General features: G+C 43.9%; 1 pseudogene; it reads left to right on the top strand.

Moving 5' to 3' along the window:
• The window catches only part of LOC141133629 (beta-1,3-galactosyltransferase 5-like), a 29,619-nt pseudogene extending 19,377 nt beyond the window's left edge, over positions 1 to 10,242 (top strand).
• The last annotated feature ends 7,236 nt before the right edge of the window (positions 10,243 to 17,478 follow it).

The following is a 17,478-nucleotide window of genomic DNA, read 5'->3' as shown; positions in this document are numbered from 1 at the left end:
GTGTTTGGGGTCCTGGGTCCTGCCCCAGGAGACATGGATCAATGCAAAAAAAAGTTTCAATAACTGCAGTTTTTTCAGGAGCAGTGATTTTAATAATGCTTAACGTGAAACAATAAAAGTGTAATATCCCTTTAAATTTCGTACCTGAGGGGTGTCTATAGTATGCCTGTAAAGGGGCGCATGTTTCCCGTGTTTAGAACAGTCTCACAGCAAAATGACATTTCAAAGGAAAAAAAGTCATTTAAAACTACTCGCGGTTATTAATGAATTGCCGGTCCGACAATACACATAAAAGTTCATTGATAAAAACGGCATGGGAATTCCCCACAGTGGAACCCCGAACCAAAATTTAAAAAAAAATGACGGTGGGGGGTCCCTCTAAATTCCATACCAGGCCCTTCAGGTCTGGTATGGATATTAAGGGGAACCCCGGCCAAAATTAAAAAAAAAAATGGCGTGGGGTCCCCCTCAAAATTCATACCAGACCCTTATCCGAGCACGCAACCTGGCAGGCCGCAGAAAAAGAGGGGGGGACGAGAGAGCAACCCCCCTCCTGAACCGTACCATGCCACATGCCCTCAACATTGGGAGGGTGCTTTGGGGTAGCCCCCCAAAACACCTTGTCCCCATGTTGATGAGGACAAGGGCCTCATCCCCACAACCCTGGCCAGTGGTTGTGGGGGTCTGCGGGCGGGGGGCTTATCGGAATCTGGAAGCCCCCTTTAACAAGGGGACCCCTAGATCCCGGCCCCCCCCTGTGTGAAATGGTAAGGGGGTACAAAAGTACCCCTACCATTTCACTAAAAAACTGTCAAAAATGTTAAAAATGACAAGAGACAGTTTTTAACAATTCCTTTATTTAAATGCTTCTTTCTTCTTTCTTCTATCTTCTATCTTCCTTCGGTTTCTTCCTCCATCTTCTTCTTCTTCTGGTTCTTCTGGTTCTTCTTCTGGTGTTCTCGTCTGCCATCTTCCTCCGGTGTCTTCTTCCCTTCTTCTCCTCGGGCCGCTCTGCATCCATGATGGCATGGAGGGAGGCTCCCACTCTTCACCTTCTTCTCTTCATCTTCTTCTCTTCATCTTCTTTTCGGGCCGCTCCGCATCCATGATGGCATGGAGGGAGGCTCCCGCTGTGTGACGCTTCTCCTCTTCTGACGGTTCTTAAATAACGGGGGGGCGGGGCCACCCAGTGACCCTGCCCCCTCTCACGTACGGTGACTTGACGGGACTTCCCTGTGGCGTCAGAAGAGGAGAAGCGTCACACAGCAGGAGCCTCCCTCCATGCCATCATGAATGCGGAGTGGAAAATGAAGACAAGAAGATGAAGAGAAGAAGATGAGGAGAAGAAGAAGAAGAAGAGGAGAAGAAGATGAAGAGCGGGAGCCTCCCTCCATGCCATCATGGATGCAGAGCGGCCCGAGGAGAAGAAGGGAAGAAGACGCCGACGCCACGGAGGAAGATGCCGGACGAGAACACCGGAGGAAGAACCAGAAGAACCAGAAGAAGAAGATGGAGGAAGAAACCGAAGGAAGATAGAAGATAGAAGAAAGAAGAAGCATTTAAATAAAGGAATTGTCAAAAACTGTCTCATGACATTTTTAACATTTTTGACAGTTTTTTAGTGAAATGGTGGGGGGGAGGGCCGGGATCTAGGGGTCCCCTTGTTAAAGGGGGCTTCCAGATTCCGATAAGCCCCCCGCCCGCAGACCCCCACAACCACCGGCCAGGGTTGTGGGGATGAGGCCCTTGTCCTCATCAACATGGGGACAAGGTGTTTTGGGGGCTACCCCAAAGCACCCTCCCAATGTTGAGGGCATGTGGCCTGGTACAGTTCAGGAGGGGGGTGAACTCTCTCCCCCCCTCTTTTCCTGTGGCCTGCCAGGTTGCGTGCTCGGATAAGGGTCTGGTATGGATTTTTGGGGGGACCCCACGCCGTTTTTTAAAAAAAATTTGGCGCGGGGTTCCCCTTAAAATCCATACCAGACCTGAAGGGTCTGGTATAGATTTTGAGGGGGACCCCATGCCATTTTTATTTTTTTAATTTTGGCCGGGGTTCCCCTTAATATCCATACCAGACCTGAAGGGCCTGGTATGGAATTTAGGGGGACCCCCCACGCCATTTTTTTTTAAATTTTGGTTCGGGGTTCCCCTGTGGGGAATTCCCATGCCGTTTTTATCAATGAACTTTTATGTGTATTGTCGGACCGGCAATTCATTAATAGCCGCGAGTAGTTTAAATTACTTTTTTTCCTTTGAAATGTCATTTTGCTGTCAGACTGTTCTAAACACGGGAAACATGCGCCCCTTTACAGGCATACTATAGACACCCCCCAGGTACGAAATTTAAAGGGATATTACACTTTTATTGTTTCACTTTAAGTATTATTAAAATCACTGCTCCCGAAAAAACGGCCGTTTTTAAAACTTTTTTTTGCATTGATCCATGTCCCCTGGGGCAGGACCCAGGTCCCCAAACACTTTTTATGACAATACCATGAATATAAGCCTTTAAAATTAGCACTTTTGATTTCTCCCATAGACTTTTAAAGGGTTTTCCGCGGCATTCGAATTTGCCACGAACACCTCAAATTGTTCGCTGTTCGGCGAACTTGCGAACAGCCGATGTTCGAGTCGAACATGAGTTTGACTCGAACTCGAAGCTCATCCCTACTAATTAGTTAGGCCTTGCTAATTAATGTCTTAAAAAAAGGGGAGGGGGTACTGGTGATCTTTGATCTCTTTCAGGTTGTTCAGGTAGATCCCTACCTCTCAGTGGTTTCCTACCACTGCTCCAGGGTATTCAAAAGAATTGGAGAAGCATGTCAAAATGTGAACAGTTTTTCCAAAATCTTTTGAATAACCCTCTCAATATCTAAATAAAGACCTGAAATAACTCTTTGGCCACTTAGAGTATCATTGCACGTGATGGCAGTATCTTGGCATGCGGTGGCAGTATCTTGGCATGTGATGGAAGTTGTGGGTGGTAGTGGGCAGATTCCAGGTCAACCTTTGCATCGGGCCAACAAGCTTCAAGCTACTCCTCTGCATCTTAATACATTCCAGGTGCATCAAAACAAAAATTAACACAGTCTTTTAGATGACTTTCTTTAGAAAGCAGTCACAACCTGAGTAGAAAAGTCTGTTCCCTGCCAGCATGCTGCAGAGAAGGATGCATGCTCGTTGTGTTCTGTGAAGCTGTGGTCTCTCTACAGAGGTCCAACACACTCCCTACTGGGTCCAACCTCTAGCTGTGCAATACATAGCTCTCATGCCCGATGCTGATTGGAGAACTCTAGCTCTGACTCAGTAGGTATTGTGACAGACTTCTCCAGAGAGACCACTGCTTCTGCACATAAAGAAAGGCTCCTTCTCTGTACCATGCTGGCAGAGGACAGGCCTTTCCACTCAAGCTGTAGCTATTTCTGAAGAAAACCAATTGGGATGTATGACTGATTTAAATTGAACATTCAGTTGAGGATTAAGCAGCTGTTGAGAGAAATGTAAAAACAATAAAATAAAGAAAAAAACAGGACACATATGAATAAATAAAGCAAATTTGTTTTTGTTTTTTATTGTATTAAAATTCCTGCTGTCTCTATCCAGGGCACAATGAGATCTAAAAGAATCCTCATAAGCGCCTCCTTGTTCTCCATCATGATTTTTCTGATGTCAAGATGGTTCATCATGAACACCAGAGACATCCCCCGAAGGATTCGTCTTGCCCCAACACCAGCCAGAACACCGCTCCCCATAACGAGGCAGTCAGTAACCCTGTCCCGTGGCACTTATACTTATCATTTGAACCTAACCAGTTTTGAGGCGGAGTTCCCCCAACTACAGAATTACAATTGCACACTCATCCAGGAGCCAAACCAAGAAGAACAAGGAGCAACCAACCAAAAACTGCTGATTTTGGCGGTGAAATCCCAACCCAGTACTGGGACAAGGAGGTCAGCACTGCGGAAGACATGGGCTAAAGAGAGAGAGATAAATGGATACAGAATTAAACCGATATTCTTGTTGGGAAAGACGGGTGTGAAAGGATATATGGAAATGACCAAATTTGAGAGCCAAGAGTACGGTGACATTCTACAATGGGACATGACTGAAGGACACCATAACTTGTCCTTGAAAGAACGCTGCTTCTTGGAGTGGCTGTATCTGAAGTCACCTCAAGTGGATCACATTTTTAAAGGTAAGGGAGGAGTGCCCAGACTAGGCACACTAAAACATTTACACATTCTGATCAAGCACTTTAAAACAAGCTCTCATTCACTTCCATAATTAAGGGCATCGTGGAGAAATTCATCCTCAAAATTCACAACAGAGGCACTGAAATCTTAGCTCTATTGCTATTACTTTCCATGGAAGCAGAATGTTGGCAGCTTGCCAGTCCTGTACACTTCTACTCCACACAGTTGGTATTTCCATGTTGATAAACACCAAATGAAACCAAAGTTAGAATCTTTCTTAAAACCTTTGAAGAACTTCACATTACAAGCAACTAGGGAGGTCAGTGACAGCTTGTTTTAAATATCTTTTACTGCTTATTAAAGTGGTTCAAAAATAAAAAGAAAAACTGCGCTGCAGAGCAAAAAAGGTCAAAGGTAAAAGCTGCACACAAAATACACCAATATCTGTGTATACCATGAAAAATAAAAAATAAATAAAGTGCGCTAATTATATGAAAATACACACATAGATGTGAATACATGTGGGTAGTAGTAAAAACCACAATCTACTGAGAGCAAGTAAATGACTCCATGAGTGGTAAAAATATATAAGTGCAAAACATAAAAACTCAAATAAAAAGAAGAAACAAAAAATGTGTACATGTGAAATACAATGATATTAATAGCGTGAAAATCTGAAGATCAAACAAACTCAGTCCATGGGTTCAAATATAAAAAGTTCATCAGTGAAAAAAAGCTTCCATCCACTATACAGCTCAGCAGCCACTAATCCCCCTATGAGTGGATTGACAAAGGAGAGAGATGTGCAGGATGGTGCAAATCCACTGGCGGTGACTCCAATAAGTGAGAAAGTGATAAAGGTGGACTCTTACCCTCCGTGTTGGACCCCCTCCTTGGCAGGGTCTATCAGGCATGCAGATTTTTGCCCTCTGCAGGGACCGTGTAATGAGAAGATCTCCCTAGCAGCTGTTAGGAATGTTGTCTCCGATCCGGGCTGGTCCAAGTGAAACGCCTGGAGAGGGGGGAAGGAAAGCTCTCTTGCTCCCAGTGTGGCAAAGGAAAAAACAAAAGAGCGGAGCTCCAAAAGTGTAAAAAGTTTCGGAATTTATTAAATAAAAGTACAGACCGCAACAGAGAGTGCACGCTCCGTGAGGTGAAAATACAATTAAAAACAAGCCGGCATATAAAAATCGTATTACGTATTATGATTTTTATATGCCGGCTTGTTTTTAATTGTATTTTCACCTCACGGAGCGTGCACTCTCTGTTGCGGTCTGTACTTTTATTTAATAAATTCCGAAACTTTTTACACTTTTGGAGCTCCGCTCTTTTGTTTTTTCCTTTGCCACACTGGGAGCAAGAGAGCTTTCCTTCCCCCCTCTCCAGGCGTTTCACTTGGACCAGCCTGGATCGGAGACAACATTCCTAACAGCTGCTAGGGAGATCTTCTCATTACATGGTCCCTGCAGAGGGCAAAAATCTGCATGCCTGATAGACCCTGCCAAGGAGGGGGTCCAACACGGAGGGTAAGAGTCCACCTTTATCACTTTCTCACTTATTGGAGTCACCGCCAGTGGATTTGCACCATCCTGCACATCTCTCTCCTTTGTCAATCCACTCATAGGGGGATTAGTGGCTGCTGAGCTGTATAGTGGATGGAAGCTTTTTTTCACTGATGAACTTTTTATATTTGAACCCATGGACTGAGTTTGTTTGATCTTCAGATTTTCACGCTATTAATATCATTGTATTTCAAATGTACACATTTTTTGTTTCTTCTTTTTATTTGAGTTTTTATGTTTTGCACTTATATATTTTTACCACTCATGGAGTCATTTACTTGCTCTCAGTAGATTGTGGTTTTTACTACTACCCACATGTATTCACATCTATGTGTGTATTTTCATATAATTAGCGCACTTTATTTATTTTTTATTTTGCTTATTAAAGTGGACATTCACTCTGTTATTACCCGGCGTGGCGCTGTCATCAGAGCGGGGGGGAGCTTCAGAAAATACTGCATTAAAGATACCGGTCAGGAACCATCTAGCAATCTCTGGACTGCTGGCTCTTCTAAGATGGGATGTCCAAAATTGACCTAGCTTATATCTGGTTGCCCGGGACGTTATTATTATTTTTTGTATCAGCTATCACTAACCTTTTGGTGGATTTGGTACAATTTGGCTGCGTTAGACCACTTCATTAAACCAACTTGAAGACCTGCCTTTTCTGGATGCCTACTAAGGTGAAGAATAGTATTCCCCACTCATCCTATTTTATATATCTTTTATTTTCTGTGGAAAATAATATGCCAAAAGCTCCTGAGGAAGTGTTACTGAACGCGTAACATGTAGAGCAAGCTGAGCTGAGTTATATACGATACACTGTCTCTTCGAAATCTGTTACTGCTGGAAAAAGTGAACTGCTCGGTTATCCGAATTTTGTTCAATATTTATTAATTATGTAGATGGTGTATTTAACATGCTCATGGGTATTATCTGTGAATTTATGTAAGTCTATGTATGTGTTCTTTAGTTTTATTTTTTGGAATAAATACTGAAACTCTTTATTTTAAAAAACTTTTCTGTGTTATGCCTATAAAGTCAATCATTCCCAACTGTTTCCAATGGACATTCACTCTACTGAGCGACTAAAGGTCTTTAAACTCCTCCTCGCACCTCCCCCGCAATACAAATTGATGATATGCATTTTTGTTTGCTTTTTTCTCGTTTGAGGGCCCTGCCCCATGCTGCCGTTCTCACTTTGGTGAGAATAATGTGTTCTGCCCACTCAGCCTTCTGGGATTTCCTCTGCAGCCTCTCACCCCTCTCCTCTCCTGTGTGTCTATGTCTCTGCAGCCTCTCACCCCTCTCCTGTGTGTCTATGTCTCTGCAGTCTCTCTCCTCTCTCCTCTCCTGTGTGTCTATGTCTCTGCAGCCTCTCACCCCTCTCCTCTCCTGTGTGTCTATATCTCTGCAGCCTCTCACCCCTCTCCTCTCCTGTGTGTCTATGTCTCTGCAGCCTCTCACCCCTCTCCTCTCCTGTGTGTCTATGTCTCTGCAGCCTCTCACCCCTCTCCTCTCCTGTGTGTCTATGTCTCTGCAGTCTCTCTCCTCTCTCCTCTCCTGTGTCTATGTCTCTGCAGCCTCTCACCCCTCTCCTCTCCTGTGTGTCTATGTCTCTGCAGCCTCTCACCCCTCTCCTCTCCTGTGTGTCTATGTCTCTGCAGCCTCTCACTTCTCTCCTCTCCTGTGTGTCTATGTCTCTGCAGCCTCTCACCCCTCTCCTCTCCTGTGTGTCTATGTCTCTGCAGCCTCTCACTCCTCTCCTCTCCTGTGTGTCTATGTCTCTGCAGCCTCTCACCCCTCTCCTCTCCTGTGTGTCTATGTCTCTGCAGCCTCTCACTCCTCTCCTCTCCTGTGTGTCTATGTCTCTGCAGCCTCTCACCCCTCTCCTCTCCTGTGTGTCTATGTCTCTGCAGCCTCTCACTTCTCTCCTCTCCGGTGTGTCTATGTCTCTGCAGCCTCTCACTTCTCTCCTCTCCTGTGTGTCTATGTCTCTGCAGCCTCTCACCCCTCTCCTCTCCTGTGTGTCTATGTCTCTGCAGCCTCTCACCCCTCTCCTCTCCTGTGTGTCTATGTCTCTGCAGCCTCTCACCCCTCTCCTCTCCTGTGTGTCTATGTCTCTGCAGCCTCTCACCCCTCTCCTCTCCTGTGTGTCTATGTCTCTGCAGTCTCTCTCCTCTCCTGTGTGTCTATGTCTCTGCAGTCTCTCTCCTCTCTCCTCTCCTGTGTGTCTATGTCTCTGCAGCCTCTCACCCCTCTCCTCTCCTGTGTGTCTATGTCTCTGCAGCCTCTCACCCCTCTCCTCTCCTGTGTGTCTATGTCTCTGCAGCCTCTCACTTCTCTCCTCTCCTGTGTGTCTATGTCTCTGCAGCCTCTCACCCCTCTCCTCTCCTGTGTGTCTATGTCTCTGCAGCCTCTCACTCCTCTCCTCTCCTGTGTGTCTATGTCTCTGCAGCCTCTCACCCCTCTCCTCTCCTGTGTGTCTATGTCTCTGCAGCCTCTCACTCCTCTCCTCTCCTGTGTGTCTATGTCTCTGCAGCCTCTCACCCCTCTCCTCTCCTGTGTGTCTATGTCTCTGCAGCCTCTCACTTCTCTCCTCTCCGGTGTGTCTATGTCTCTGCAGCCTCTCACTTCTCTCCTCTCCTGTGTGTCTATGTCTCTGCAGCCTCTCACCCCTCTCCTCTCCTGTGTGTCTATGTCTCTGCAGCCTCTCACCCCTCTCCTCTCCTGTGTGTCTATGTCTCTGCAGTCTCTCTCCTCTCCTGTGTGTCTATGTCTCTGCAGTCTCTCTCCTCTCTCCTCTCCTGTGTGTCTATGTCTCTGCAGCCTCTCACTCCTCTCCTTTCCTGTGTGTCTATGTCTCTGCAGCCTCTCACTCCTCTCCTCTCCTGTGTGTCTATGTCTCTGCAACCTCTCACTCCTCTCCTCTCCTGTGTGTCTATGTCTCTGCAGCCTCTCACTCCTCTCCTCTCCTGTGTGTCTGTCTCTGCTGCCTATCCCAGTCACACAGAATAGAGAAGGTGAGAGGATGGAGACACAGTCACACAGGGGAGAGGAGGGAAAGATTTTATTAATAAGATAATATGTCTCTGCATTCTCTAACCCCTCTCCCATAGATAGATAGATAGATAGATAGATAGATAGATAGATAGATAGATAGATAGATAGATAGATAGATAGATAGATAGATAGATAGAATATATGGTTAGTGATCTTCATACATAATAAGTGACTTTTTTTTCTCTCTGCAGTTGACGATGATGAATTTGTGAACCCAGACGTGATTGTACAGTATATTACAGAATATGGATCCCCAGATACAATTCATGGTTTCCACCAGCATAGGCCACCTGTCATGCGTCGGACCAAATACAGCATCACAAAGACTCTGTACCCTCAGCAATATTATCCAGGTTTTGTATCCGGTGGCGGTTTTCTGTTCCCAGGAGCCTCAGTGAACGGCCTGTACAATGCCTCCCTTCTACTCCCTGTTTTCCCATTGGATGACGTATATTTTGGATTTCTCTCCGTTGCGGCCAATCTAAAGTTTCGACACGACAGACGCTTCTATGTGCAAGGATTAAAGTATGATGTGTGTAGGTACAAAGAAGCACTGGTGGTCCATGGTATTAATGCAGAGAACATGGCACGGATATGGCAGGAAGTACAGAACAGCGAATGCTCTAAGGTCAAAGTCACACCAAGCTGGCAGAAAGACGTACAGACAAAGAACTTTCACAAATGGGAAAAAAATGATTCCTCAGTACAAGGACTAAAACACAGCTGACTGGATGTTGGTGGATAAACACTGGTTCTATTTTTTAGAATATTACAGTTACTTGTTTACTAAAACCCCACTGCTTGTGGGGTTTTAGTAAACATGTGTTTACTAAACTCCCCCCTGTAGAAGACCTGTAGAAGAGAGGGCACATGCAGCAATCACTACTGATCACTGCTATGTGCCCACTGACACTGACAGCTGTTATATTGTAACCGCGAGTGTTGCCGGTTACTGATGTTTTTGCGGCACTTTTCCGAATAAAGGGTTAAAAGCGCCCGCAAAGCGCTGCTGCTGAGGCACTTTCCAGGCGCTTCGGCGGCGCTGCCCATTTAGGTGTATGCACTGCTCCTAAAGTGCCTCAAAGAAGCTGCTTGCAGGACTTTTTTTGACGTTCTGCCAGCACAGTGCCCCAGTGTGAAAGCACTCGGGGCTTTTACACTGGGATTGCAGATGAGGCTTTTTTAAGGCGCTATTTTTAGCTTGAAAAACGCCACCAGTGTGAAAGGGGTCAAACATAGTAAGACCCCCCAGGTATGCCCACACTCAGCCCTCCATGGTAACGCCCCCCCCCCCCCAAAAAAAAAAAATTAAATGACTGTAAAAAAAAATGTAAAAAGTAAATAAAAAATAAAAAAACAACACAAACATAGTAAGGCCCCCCAGTTCTGCCCGCACTCACCTCTCCATGGTGACGCCCCCCCCCGGCACTCACCCCTCCACGGAATACTTCAGCTTCTCCTCCCAGCCAACCCGATCCGTCCTGATTGGCCAGGAGGAGAAACCAGAAGACGATAGCGAATATTAAATTTGCTATTGTCACAACTCACAAGTGGGTGGGTTTGGGGTGCAATGCTATGCACCCAAGCCCAACCTTTTTCAAGCCAATTAGAGCCTCAAGCTCTAATCATGTGGCTTGAAAAAAAAAAAAAAAAACTCATACAAACGTATGAGTCCGGCACCCTGCAGGGGAGCTGCGCCCCTGCACCACTAATGGACCTGCCACTCCTGGTAAGACCCCTTTCACATGGAGCGGACTCTGAAAACGCAGATCCGCCTGCTCAGCGGGGGATCTGTCTGCTGATCCCCGCTGATGCAGAGCGGACATGGACACAGCCCGCTGGTCTCTATGGGGCAGTCGGATGGAAACGGACCTCCTGTCCATTTCCATCGGATGCCATCTGATCCGATCTACTAGATGGATGGGGAATGGAATTCCCATCTGTCTGTTTTTAGCGGACTGGATCGGATGTAGGCAGGTGTAAACGGATACATGTCCATTTACATCAGTCTCTCCATAGAGAACAATGGGTGGTCCGATCGGGCCCACCTGAAAATGGACAGGCAGACCCGAGCAGTTTCCTTGTGTGAAAGGGGCCTAAAGCCTTGTTCATACAGGGAATACACACGTACCTTTACAGGGATGTACAGGTGTTCTGTGCATCTCTGTGCAGACAGTCCCATTGATGTCATTTGGGATGTAGGACCTGCATGAACAGAGCCATTGCTCCCAATTTTACATCCATGTAGGTCCTCATGCATGTCCCTGAGCTCACACTGTCTGCGTTCGGGGTCATGTACCCATACCCATACGGATGTCAGATTGGGAACAGCAGCTATGCCTGTGCAGCCACTGCATCCCAATTGACATAAATAGGACTGCCTGTACAGGGATGCATGGAACACCTGTGCATCCCTGTGTGGGTAAACATGGCCCCCCCATGGGGGTACACTTTAGTATGCCACATGTGAACGATGATTTAGTACTAATTTAGCAGGAATTTTGTAAGTTACGTTGTGTTTATGTGCACTATTAATGATTTTGGGGTATTTTTAGTGAAAATAGCGATATAATGAACATTTGCACCTCTTGCACATTTGCAATTATTGCAGGGGCCCAAAAAATCATTAGCATCATTTTTTTATTCTACTGGCCATGTGTTTTTAGAAAATGTCTAGTTGGAGGGGTCTTTTTCAAATTCTGAAAGCTGTAAGTGAAAAATGAAAACCTCCAGATTTTTGGAGAAATTTTTGCGTACGTTCGATTTTTACCATTTTGGCAAAAAGGCGCAATTTAAAATGTACAAATATTTGTTATTTATTAGTATGTAAATGGTGCAACGCTAAATTAAATGATAAAAGTGAAAACAAGACTGAACTAAGAAAACTAAAGCAGACATATGTGATGGGTGCTGGTGATGTGAAAGTTAAATCACTAAGTGGTGTGAAAATGGTCAAGTAAACATCACTAATATGCACATAATTAATAAAACAAATATGTCAAATAAAGTCCACAGTTGAATATTGTGAATCTGATAATCACAAGTGAAATATATTAACAAGCGTGATAAAGATGAAAATAAAAATTGAATAGTGAATATAAAGTCCCAATGAACTTGCAAAAGGAAAAGAAACTTCAACAGGTGAGTACTGCAATTAGTACTGTGATGAGAAAAAAGTCCCTTTATCCAATGAAACCGGAACACCCAAAGTGAAAATGGTTGGCTCCTTACCATCTATACAGACCAAAAAGTTGGTCTCACCAAGCCTCGGGAGTTAGGTCTCCCAAACACCGTATGAACATTGCAAGGCTGTGGTATCTGTAACGCCTGAGAGGATAGGAGGGATCAAGGCTGCTCCACTTCGGTTGGCGATGTCACTCAAAATATGAAACAGAGAGGACTTCCATAGTGCAGTATGTTACTATATTTAATGAGCTTAATAAAGTAATGCACTTACAGAAAGGAGTACAAGCACATACAGGTGACCATATCACTGGATCAAAGTGGCGGCTTCCCTCGAGGCTTCCTTCGTATGCTAACCGCTGTCAGAACATCTCCTCCTCCGAGGAAAGCGTGATGACGTCAGAAAAGGCAGGCTCCTCCCTATTTATTAACTCCATACAGGTTAAGCTTTTATGTTTAGTATATTTTTATATTTTTGCCAATATATTGGTTCGATAAACATTTGCGCAAATACCACGGGGTCTAAAAAATCAGTAGCACCTTCTTTTTATTCTAGAGGTCATATGCTTTCAGAAAATATATAGTTTTGGGGTCTTTCACAAATTCTGCAAGCTGTAAGGGAAAAATTAAAACCTTCAGATTTTTAGAGAAATTTGGATACTTACATTTTTGCATACGTTCGATTTTCACCATTTTGCAAATGGGCGCAACGTAAGAAATAAAACTTTTTGTTATTTATTAACTCCATACAGGTTAAGCTTTTATATTTAGTAGGGATTTAGCAAGAATTTTGTAAAATCAGCTGTGTTTTTATCTGCTAATAATGGTTTTTGTATATTTTTTGCCAATATATTGGTTCGATAAACATTTGCGCAAATACCGCAGGGTTTAAAAAATCAGTAGCACCTTCTTTTTATTCTAGAGGTCCTATGCTTTCAGAAAATATATGGTTTTGGGGGTCTTTCACAAATTCTGAAAGCTGTAAGGGAAAAATTACCATATGCTTTCAGAAAATATATGGTTTATGGGGGTCTTTCACAAATTTTGAAAGCTGTCAGGGAAAAATGAAAACCTTCAGATTTTTAGAGAAATTTGGATATTTACACTTTTGCATCTGTTCAATTTTCACTATTTCGCAAAAAGGCGCAATTTTAAAGTTACAAATATTTGTTATTTATTCACTCAATATAGGTTTATAGCTTTTATATTTAGTAGGAATTTTATAAAATTTGCTGTGTTTTTATATCTGCTAATAATGGTTTTAGTGTATTTTTTGCAAATATATTGGTTTGATAAACATTTGCGCACCTTCTTTTTATTCTACTTATCATGTGCTTTCAGAAAATAGATGGTTTGGGGGGTCTTTCACAAATTCTGAAAGCTATAAGTGAAAAATAAAAAACAAAGAAAAAAATGCAAAAATGGTCTGGCCACCTGAGTGTACAAAATGGAGTACAGGGCCTGGCAGCGAAAGGGTTAATACTATTGACTCTGGGCATCCCATAATTCCTTTACCCCATCCAAGTTTAATCGCTCAATAAACAGCAAAAACAAAGCTGATGGACTGTTCGTTGTCTGGAGAGTGACTGGAAGTGAATTCCGGGCTGGGCAGGGTGACAGGTGGAACCACTACACTCAGCGGCCCCACGGGGGTACAGCTACATAAGCATACTTGACAACTGTTCCACCTACGATTTGTCTCAGTATATGTTTTAGAAAAAGTAGGGTAAAAAGTGCTAAACTGCTGCTCAGTGTACCGAGCACAGAGCTATTCACAACTGCACGTGTCCTGCTAAAGTGTTCGGGTTTGGCTTGAGGAAAACATGGCAAGCCTTATTCTACTACATCTATACATTAAATGTAAGTCTGTACATATTGACAGATACTGGCTCCTCAATCCCATTACAGAACACATGTCAGCAAAATAAAACCAACAGACCTTTAGAAGTGCCCTTAGGGTAACTTATTATGCAATCTTCCCACCTCCAAACCTGATATGTAAGACATTGCAGTTCCATAAGCATCATAATAGAGAAGTTTAGTTGGACACTGTAGATGCATTATTTATCCATTCACCCCCCACTTTATCAAATGTATTAGAAGTTCCCCTACTATTATATGTGACCTTATATAAGGGGGGCTTTGTTAATGAGTTCCTTCCATGCCGGAAGCGGTAGACTTTTCCAGGAAAGTACTATTAACTTCCTAGCATAATAAAACAATAATGTCAAAAGAGTATGTATCACTTTCTTAGGGGGGTAGTGCGTCAACAAGTCCCAGGAGACACACCTCAACAGCTGGTCTTACACAAAGTGTATTGACCTCCTCCACATACTCAGTGACCCCCAGCCAGAACATTTGAATGGCCGCACAGTCCCAGAAAACGCGTCCCAGAAAAAAGTCTGCACTAGGTAAAGTGCACCACCAGCAACAGGGCATCTGGGTGGGAAAGATCTTGGCCAATCTGGCCGGGGTAAGATAAATGTGATGTAAAAATTTGTATTGAATGATCCATAGCCAACACCAGTCTGGAGAAATTAATCTCCCAAAGGTCGTCCCATTCATCCCCATCCAACTGAGGGAACACTGCCTCCCAAGCTGTTCTGCAATGTGCAAGGTGCTTACTAACATCAATAAACAATTGCTTATATATAGTGGACAGGGCCTTAGCTAAAGAGTAGTCCCAAAACAGAGACTCCAAATCAATCTTTTGGATCTGAAAAAGTGCAGTACCTAATTGAGTGTTATATGCATGCCAAGGTTGCAAGTAACAGAACAAATGAGTATTAGGCAGGTGATATTTAGCCTTCAGGGCATCAAACTGGAGGAGCATTCAATTATACACAATATCTCTGACCTTCTTTATACCAAATTTGGTCCATATGACTGGGTCAGGGTATGTACAAAAGTGTGGTAATTGGGGGTTCTTCCACAATGGTGTATGGGGAGAAATTGCCAGACAGTCACCCACTTTGGCCTTACAAGCTACTACCCATGCTCTAACAGTTGTATGCATAGATATTGTAATGGAGTATAGGGCTTTGCTTCCTCAGAGCAACAGATGCATCAGTGCCTCATAGGAACCAACTATGGTAGCCTCTAAAGCAATGGCTGCTTCATCATCCTGGATAGTAAGCCACCTATGAGCGAATACCAGTTGGCCCGTCAAGAAATAATGATAAAAATCAGGAACCGCTAGCCACCCTGTTTCCATGGTTGTTGTAGCACCTGAAGTTTGATCCTGAGATTTTGCCCCTGCCACAGAAAGGTTGTAACCATTCTATGTTCTTGAATATACACTGCTCAAAAAAATTAAAGGAACACTTTTTAAACAAAATATAGCATTAAGTCAATTAAACTCTCCGGATATTGATCTGGTGTCTGTTTTCAACCTCACCTACTATGTAACTATATGTAACTAATCAAGTCAATTAAACTTCTGGGATATTGATCTGGTCAGTTAAATAGCAGAGGGGGTTGTCAATCAGTTTCATCTGCTTTAGTGTTAATTAAATTAACAGATGCACTAGATTGGAAACAATGAGACAACCTCCAAAACAGGAATGGTTTTACAGGTGGAGGACACTGCCTTTTTTTCCCCACTCATCTTTTCTGACTGTTTTTCACTAGTTTGGCATTTGGCTAGGGTAAGTGTCACTACTGGTAGCACAAGGCGATTCATGTACTCTATAGAGGTTGCACAGGCAGTCCAACTCCTCCAGGATGGCACATCAATATGTGCCATTGCCAGAAGGTTTGCTGTGTCTCCCAGCACAGTCTCAAGAGCATGGAGGAGATTCCAGAAGACAGGCAGTTACTCTAGGAGAGCGGGACAAGGCCGTAGAAAGTCTTTAATCCATCAGCAGAACCGGTATCTCCTCATTTGTGCAAGGAGGAACAAGATGAGCACTGCCAGAGCCCTACAAAATGATCTCCAGAAGGCCACTGGGGTGAATGTCTCTGATCAAACAATCAGAAACAGACTTCGTGAGGGTGGACTGACATCCTCTAGTGGGCCCTGTGCTCACTTCCCGGTACTGTGAAGCTCGATTGGCATTTGCCATTGAACACTACAATTGGCAAGTCCGCCATTGGCACCCTGTGCTTTTCACAGATGAGACTATCCTCTACCAAAAGTGTTTTTTTTTAATCTTTTGCTTTAAGAAGAAAAAAATATTGACATGGCCCAAGAACCGGAAGTGACGTAGACGTCGCTCCGGTCCTCCAAGGGCATTAGAGATGAGTGGTGGCCATCTTACCATCGCTTATATCTATAGGAAAACTCTGCCAACACCAGATTGTTCCTGGGCTCAGCGATCGGTAACGTTAGTCCGGAGGAGGAGGGGGGGGGACATCTCCCCCCACTTCTAAAAGCGATCCTGTGGTGAATCCGCCAATAGGATCACTTTTATCAGAAAGCCAGCCGCCTGAGGAAAAACAAAATACCGGGGTTATGGCAAATAGCCGGTACTTAGCATCAAACTAATGACGTATATTTACAGTTAGGCAATCGGCAAGTGGTAATACAAATGTCACATGTAGAGATGAGAACTAGCCACACAACAAATGGGGTGTCTACCTGAAATTTATTTTAATGCCTTGTTTCATGGGCATAGATGAGGGGCCCTCCGAGATCCCTTGGCACTGTGCAAAGTCCCTCCTCAATTTCTTTCAGAATGTTGTTAGTAGAATGGTTTTGGGGAAAATATGATGCATACTTTAGAGAAAAAAAGAAAGAAAAGGGACATGAATGGACCATACCATCTATCACATAAACAAACATTTTGCTAAGTAGCGCTTGAATGGCATTAACATATAGTTTCCCTTAGAGGGTGGTAATAAACAGAAGTTATATCATTTAGGTAATAACAAACATGTGTCAAAATGTTATGGGGGGTCTCCAAGCCTCATAAGTTTGATAAGTAGAGCAGCACGCAAGGTCGTTGACTAACTGTGTGGCCGGCACAAGGTCCTGGCTATAACAAAATAGAGCTATTGAAACAACCATTGTGACTAGCTCTCAAAATGGGGCCCTCCCAGGTACAGAGTGTTTGAACAGCATCTAAGGTAGGTTTGAAGGAAACCAAAAATGAACAGGTGGTCTAGTCTCAATTGTCTGTAGCACACCCCCCCCGACTGCTGCACAGTCAGTCAAATAGCATTTCCTTCATTCACTCCAACTTAGAAAACAGTCCCTGGCTTGTTTGTGTTGTTTTTATTAGGAGATGATAACTTGGTTAGGGTAGGGGAATTATGGGATGCCCAACTTGGAAATGTTCAAACGCAGAACAAAGGGACAATTTTCTCCCTATTTACAAAAAGTCCACTTCTTTCTTCCTCCTGTACAAATTTGGGTCCTTGTACCTGCTGCTCACTCCTGGTGGAACTAGCAGTGATATTGCTAGTTCAGCAAAAATCCTTTACAGACAGGAACTCTCAGTCCCTTGACAAATAACACAAATGGAGTGAACAGAATA

This window comes from Aquarana catesbeiana, linkage group LG03, assembly GCF_042186555.1.
Source record: "Aquarana catesbeiana isolate 2022-GZ linkage group LG03, ASM4218655v1, whole genome shotgun sequence".
Classification (NCBI taxonomy): Eukaryota; Metazoa; Chordata; class Amphibia; order Anura; family Ranidae; genus Aquarana; species Aquarana catesbeiana.
Note: the sequence above shows the minus strand (reverse complement) of the source record. Positions and strands in the feature narration are given on the sequence as shown.